The 6,896-nt window shown below is 43.0% G+C and overlaps 1 long non-coding RNA gene across 1 annotated transcript; it reads left to right on the top strand.

Annotated features, from left to right (window-relative positions):
• Positions 1-525: 525 nt before the first annotated feature.
• LOC135983158 (uncharacterized) lies at positions 526-4,476 on the top strand. The gene is made up of 2 exons (XR_010600678.1): positions 526-1,366; positions 3,888-4,476. It is a non-coding gene; the product is annotated as an uncharacterized LOC135983158 (long non-coding RNA).
• The last annotated feature ends 2,420 nt before the right edge of the window (positions 4,477-6,896 follow it).

Here is a 6,896-nt window from a genome sequence, read left to right as displayed (position 1 = left end):
GAGTTTGATTCAAAGTACAACCATTTGTTTACCTTTTGAAACTGATCTATAAAAAATAATACCATTTAAAATGGTTGTTGTGGAAGCAATCAGGGTCACTAATGGGTTGGCAGCTGAACTGTTGACACACAAGAAAAGTTCTGTTGTGATTAGGAAGCACTATAATAATAGTTGTTTATGGGCTGACAATACTTGTCTGAGTGTTTGTTTTCTTTAGACTTCCATCATGTGGTGTTTGAATTCCTCACTTGTTCAGCGACTTGCCTGTGGATAAGGTTGTTTCTGTACATAAGACTGAAATGAATACTGTTTTGTGTGCGAGACAGGAAGATACTCTAAAATCTTTGGCATTCGAAACAAATACCCGAAAAACTCCCCCAGGAGCAGAAAAATTACACTTTGTCCTTTTAAAAAAGGTACCAATCTGCTTAGATATTTTGCCAAATTCTCCCAGCTATGGTGCCTGAGATTCTGGTGAAAATTTGAATTCCTGCTGCCTTATGGCATGTCAAACTGAAACAGAATGTTAGGCCAAAAAAATATGGAGTACAGAACACTGTTTGGCCAGCTTAGCCAAAGTTAGGCTAACTGTAGTTGCTGGGCCATTCCTGTCTCTCTGTGAAACATGAGGACATGCTTGCTTGGGCTACAAAGAATAAGATAAAGGGCGGGGGGCCGTATTCTTGTACCAAATGTACTAGGAACGGTTTGTTTGGACATATGGAGACTTGCAGTCTCCACTCCCTGTTTCTGTTCTTAACTCCCTACTTTCTCCTAGTTTCTAGTGCATGATGAAAAAGCTGATAAGAAGCTGCTGAGGCATCATGAACTGTTTGTACTGTCAAAGAACATAGATATGCATGAATATTAGAAGCTTTTAACTAGTAAAGGGGGGGATTGGGTTGCTTTAACTATGACGCGATGGAACTGTCTATATAATCTCACTAGTTATTGTAATCGTGGCTGGTTCTCTCTGGAGACGGGCCACTCTCTATTGTTGTGTGCACTCTTCAATAAAGAGCTTGTATTGGACCTTGCTGGTGTTGCCTGTCTCTCACTCTGCGGTCAGACAACGAACCTTGCCGTCTGGGTTAAAAAGTCCCCGACAAATTTGGCGACTCCGCCGGGACTCGTCTGACTCTCCGGTGCGGGATCAGACTCCGAAGCAACGCAGCGCGCATCCTCTGGCTTCGAGGAGCCTTGCCCGGTAACCTGATCCCTGCATCGGCGATAAGGCGAGTTCTGTGAACCAGCTGAAGCCCGTAGAAACCCAGCAATGTCCACCTACCCGTTGAGTAGGATCCAGGTCTTCGGGGTTCGAGTCCCTGGGGAGGTCAGGTCTTCGGGGTTCGAGTCCCTGAATAAGGTAAGCGATCGCCGGCGAGGGGTTAGAGTCCCCGGGAAAGGGGTTAGAGTCCCCAGAGAGGGGTTAAAGTCCCCGGAGAGGGGTTAGAGTCCCCAGTGAGGGGTTAGAGTCCCCGGAGTAGGGTTAGAGTCCCTACAGGCTAAATGGGACAAGTTGGCAGTAAATGCCCGGGGGACGCCCCGTTGTCTCTGGTATTTAGAGATTGGAAGGAAATCTCTGGAACAACCGGTTTGACTAAATCTAAATGAGAAACTTATGCCAAATTCAATGGCCTTCCTTTACTACTCATTTGTCCCCGACTAAAGACTGGCCAAGGTGCGGAACCTTTTCTGTTGACAGGATGGATTCCCTCAGGAATATCCTGGTGGATTTTAGACCGGGACAAATGGATTATTTATTTGTATGGTATAACTATAAACCAAAAGAAAAAACTGCTTTCGGCCCCAGCTGGCTGTGGAAAAATATAGACAAAGGCAAACCAAAGGCAGTACAAGTTACAGTGCTGAGATTACATTTGCAAAGCTTAACTATCCAGTGAGATCCAACAGTCTGCCTTTGAGACCCTGGAGCTGGCGTGGTTTGGGGATGCTGAAGAAGCCCCAGGCAGCCGGCCTGGACTGGAATCTCTGAAAGAGACGTCGCAGGAGACCCCAGGGTGTAAAAGAACAGCCCTCCCAAGAGTGAGAAGTTAACTCTATAGTTGCTAGAGGGAATTAAGCAGTGAAACTTGGTAAGAATTTCTGTAAGTAATCCAGGCAAGAAGTTATTTAAGTGGAATTATTCGACTATGAATACGTTAGTCTAATTTGCTGAAGAACACTCCTGCTGTGTACAATCTGTATTTTATAAGTTTAAGATGAATTGGTATTGTTTAAAGTTGCAAAACCGAGAATACTTTTGCCAGGCACAGGAAACTCGTGTTGTTTAAGGTATTTAGCATTTAATCCTTAAAGTGACTTAATGCTACAAGATTTAAAATGTTTTAAATAAAGACCAAAGGTTGTGGCTGCAGCAGAGTAGTCAAAGCCAGAAGAATAAAAGATTCAAATTTTGTTTTTGGGTAACAAAATAGCAGATAAAAGATCTGGTAAAGAGAGAGAAGGACAGTGCCCCTGGCTCTGTGTGGTTGAGCTGACACTTTGCTGTGGGTGCATGGAGATTTTGTAAGCATAAAAGAAACAGTTACACCTTGTGTAGAAATTGATGTGGCTAGTGTTGTGGAAATTGAATTGTGGAGAGGATGTGCATTTTCCCCAGAACATGTGCAGTGTATATTGTAGTAAAAGTAAAAGAAATGCAAACCTACCAATATAGGTTGTGTTGTCTTTTTCAGATCACTGTGTGTTTGAAAGCAGGAGTTAGAAGTAAAAGGCAATCAAAAGTCTGGAAAAGTTAATTGTGTCCTTTTTTTAAAGTAAATCTTTAAGCTGTGGATAGCTTTGGATCTGGAAGCAAGCCAGAAAGCATCTGTATTAATGCAATTTTCTAACTAATAAGGTAGAAGCCACTGAAACCTGGGCTGCCTATAAAACAAATACAAAGAAATATGGGATAATTCCTCTGTTTTGTCTAAAATCAACAAGAGTATGTGTATATAAAAGAAATATTTTAAGTAAATAATGTCTTTCAAATCATCAGAGAAAACGGATGCCAGCTGAACAGCATTCAACGTACCATGCATTCACTAGTACAATAGGAATTATTTTTGTGTTCTATGTCCTGTCTTGTGGGGTTTGTCTAGTGGCCAGAATTGTTGTGTTTAATATTTTCATAAGACAGTCGAGTTCAAAATTAAATAAAAGGGTTAAATAAAAAAGCAGATACTTGTTTTATTCAACTTGGAATACAAAGTGTTTGGATAAATCAGGAAAAATGTAATATACTAAAGTCTAATACATTTGCTTAAGTAAAAAAAAAAAAAAAAGCTTAATTGGTCAGATCTTTTAATTGAAAAAATGTTGTTAAAATTTGCATATCAACAGTCTTTGGAAGCAAGGACATGGAAGGTTAACCCACTCCCCATATTGCACATGGGATCCTTCTGGCTACCTCAGATTTCTAGCCAGAGGGCTGGGGAGGGAGGAAAGCTATTGGACACAAGAGGTTGTACCGAGTGGACTCCTCAAAGGTGGGTGTGCTTGTCCTGGTTTGTTGCTCCAAAGCTCTGTATAAAAGTTATTTTACTGGAAGGGTGTATATGGCATACATTGAATAATAAGACTAATGTACTGTATAATGGCAATGTGTATGTGTTCATTGTTGGAAAAAGGTGTATAAGTGAAAAGTGGAAGTTTCCTTTGTAGGTTAAAAGAAGCCAAAAAAGAAAAAAGAAAAAGAACAGAACGAGTTAACTAGAAAAAAAAATAGCTAGCAAGCTCAGTCTAAAGATAAGATGCTGGCCCATCCAAGGGCACTGTCCACAGCTAAGACTTGGCTGACAGCCAAGAAAAGGGGGGCCTGAATGTGCCCAAGCAACTATGAGATCTGCAAAACACTGCCAGGCATTAATGAAATGTGTTAGATTTTTTTCACAGGTAAAGAAGCACTACCTAAAAACAGTAGCAGTCCTGCCATTCATTGAAACCAGGAGACTGAGTCTACGTAAAGTCCATCAACAAAAGACTGCTTTGACTCCATGCTGGAAAGGCCCTTTCCAAGTCCTGTTAACCACCAACACTGCTGTGAAGTGCCAAGGACTGCCTACCTGGACCCATGCTTCTCACTGTAAAAAGACCCCTCCACCTTGGAAGGACTCTCCGACTGATGATCAGCCTATTCCTCCTTCTAACTCTGCTGTGCCTTCTGGACAGCAGAGAAAAGGAAAAAAAGACAAGGTGAAGTGCTAGTAACCTCTCCCTTGTCCACTGACAGACCTACTGTGCCTTTGGATTTTTTTTCTAAAAAAAGCAAAACCCATTACAGGGTGATGTGCTAGTAACCTCTCCCCTGTATGATGCTGAACCACACTGTTTCAAAAAAAAAAGAGAAGAAGGAACACTCGCTCCATTGAAACCACCAAAGTCCAGGAATTCCTGACTACAAAAAAAAAAAAAAACATTAAGAACTGACCCTGGTGAAGAAACAAAGAATTATACACTGGCAAGAAGAAACTTGTGGGACCCATGCTTGGGAATGTGGTTTTGATTGGATTTTGGGGTTTATTCTACAGGCTGCGCCCTGTGTTTTGAATGAGTCCTTCAGCATGTATTGCCCTCCCTAATTGGATTTTAAATGCAAAAAGGGCTGCTATTAGATTAGCACAACCAAGGGCTTGGGTTATTTCCTCTAAAAAGAAAAGAGACTTAACCGGATCGCTATAAAATAAGGCCAATAGTACAGCAGCAGTTTAAAATATTTTTAAAAACCAAAAACATGATAAGAAATTAGGGGAACTAAAGAAGGCCACAAGCCTTATTTGTGGAGCACAGCTAACCCAAGTACAGGCTGGAATTGGTGAGTTACATGTTATCTCCGCCCTTAGTTCTATGACCCAGAAGTTGCTGACAGAGATGGTATTGAATATCACTGAGGCTGGGAAGGCATTGCAGTGGGATCTAGCATGTGCAGGCTTGGCCCACTGCCCTTACAGACACATCAAGAGTACCATCTGATCTGTGGCCATGGAGACTTTCCTGGTAGAAGTGCGGACATTCTCAATGCTCCTTCCAAGCATATGGACCGGTTAGGGAGGTGTGGGCTCCCACATACCGAATTCTGCCGGGTCCATGGGGAGGATGCATGTGGGATTGGGTAATTCACCGAGACATCTGGGAAATTAGACTAACGCCGATGCCCTGGTGGACTTGGCAACAGCTCAGAGAAAACTAAGGCAGATGGTTCTCCAGAACCACTTGGCTCTAGATATTTTACTGGCCTCTCAGAGAAGAACATGTGCATTAATTGGACAAGAATGCTGTGTGTATGTCCCAGACGTTTATAATGCCACTTGGAAAAGAGCAAACCACCTTATGGAGGTAGCAAAAGACCACAGAAAAAAGCAAATTGAATCCTGGTGGAGTAACCTGTTCAATTAGATTCCAAATATAAGTGGTTGGCTCCATAATGTACTCCGAAGCGCCATTGTAATTATATGCGGCTTACTGGCCTTGTATGTTATAATAAAAGTTGGACGTTGGATGGGCTCCAAGGTGTGTTCTGCCCAAAAGTAACCAACCCCAGTCTTTCTGCTCAGTAGTTGTCCCAGGAGTCCCTCCAAGGTACTCCAGGGACAAAAGGGGGGACTGTTAGGCCAAAAAAATATGGAGTACAGAACACTGTTTGGCCAGCTTAGCCAAAGTTAGGCTAACTGTAGTTGCTGGGCCATTCCTGTCTCTCTGTGAAACATGAGGACATGCTTGCTTGGGCTACAAAGAATAAGATAAAGGGCGGGGGGCCGTATTCTTGTACCAAATGTACTAGGAACGGTTTGTTTGGACATATGGAGACTTGCAGTCTCCACTCCCTGTTTCTGTTCTTAACTCCCTACTTTCTCCTAGTTTCTAGTGCATGATGAAAAAGCTGATAAGAAGCTGCTGAGGCATCATGAACTGTTTGTACTGTCAAAGAACATAGATATGCATGAATATTAGAAGCTTTTAACTAGTAAAGGGGGGGATTGGGTTGCTTTAACTATGACGCGATGGAACTGTCTATATAATCTCACTAGTTATTGTAATCGTGGCTGGTTCTCTCTGGAGACGGGCCGCTCTCTATTGTTGTGTGCACTCTTCAATAAAGAGCTTGTATTGGACCTTGCTGGTGTTGCCTGTCTCTCACTCTGCGGTCAGACAACGAACCTTGCCGTCTGGGTTAAAAAGTCCCCGACAAGAACATTGCAACTTTGGCTTGGCAGACAAAGTATTTGCCCCTCTTTGGAAGTCTGCATCGCATTGTGATGTTAAATTGCAGCACCAACTTCATCACCAATATACCATATTTCATGAGGGGGAGGAAGCTGACATGCCGTTGGCCTAGAAGCAGGCCCCTGGAGCACAGCTGGAAGAAAGAGTCTGATTTTCTTCTTTCCTCCTTGTACGTTGTCACAACTGCAGGGTAACTGCACTTCTATCCCCACTCTGAGGTCCGCTTCAGCAGTGCCCAGTCAGGTCTCCAGCTGGCACCTGTCTCTGAGCAGGGATCTTGACCTTCTGACTGAGAATTTTACATCTGCACAGCTCCCTGCCTTACACTGTCATCCAGTCTGTCTAACAGCCAGGACCTGTGCCTTCCTTTCTCTAGGAGGGCCATGAACAGTGTAGTGCCAGCAGTTACAAGTTACCGTACAGCTCTACTTAAGAAAGCACCTTTATTCTTAAGGTAAAAACATTACAAACCTCCCCCCCATTAAAAAAAAAACAGATTTAAACACACACTAAATATACCAGGAGTCACCCATCAGTCTTATGGGGGCCCTAGGAGGCCAAAGTCTTTCCATCCTTTCCTAAGTGCTAGGGCCCCCTTTGGACAGAAGGTCCTGTCATTTGCCGGATTAGAAAGAATGTCCTGAGTCAGTTTGGACTCTGTATTTTTA

The sequence above is a fragment of the Chrysemys picta genome, chromosome 4, assembly GCF_011386835.1.
Source record: "Chrysemys picta bellii isolate R12L10 chromosome 4, ASM1138683v2, whole genome shotgun sequence".
Lineage (NCBI taxonomy): Eukaryota > Metazoa > Chordata > Testudines > Emydidae > Chrysemys > Chrysemys picta.
This window is presented reverse-complemented; position numbering and strand designations above follow the sequence as displayed.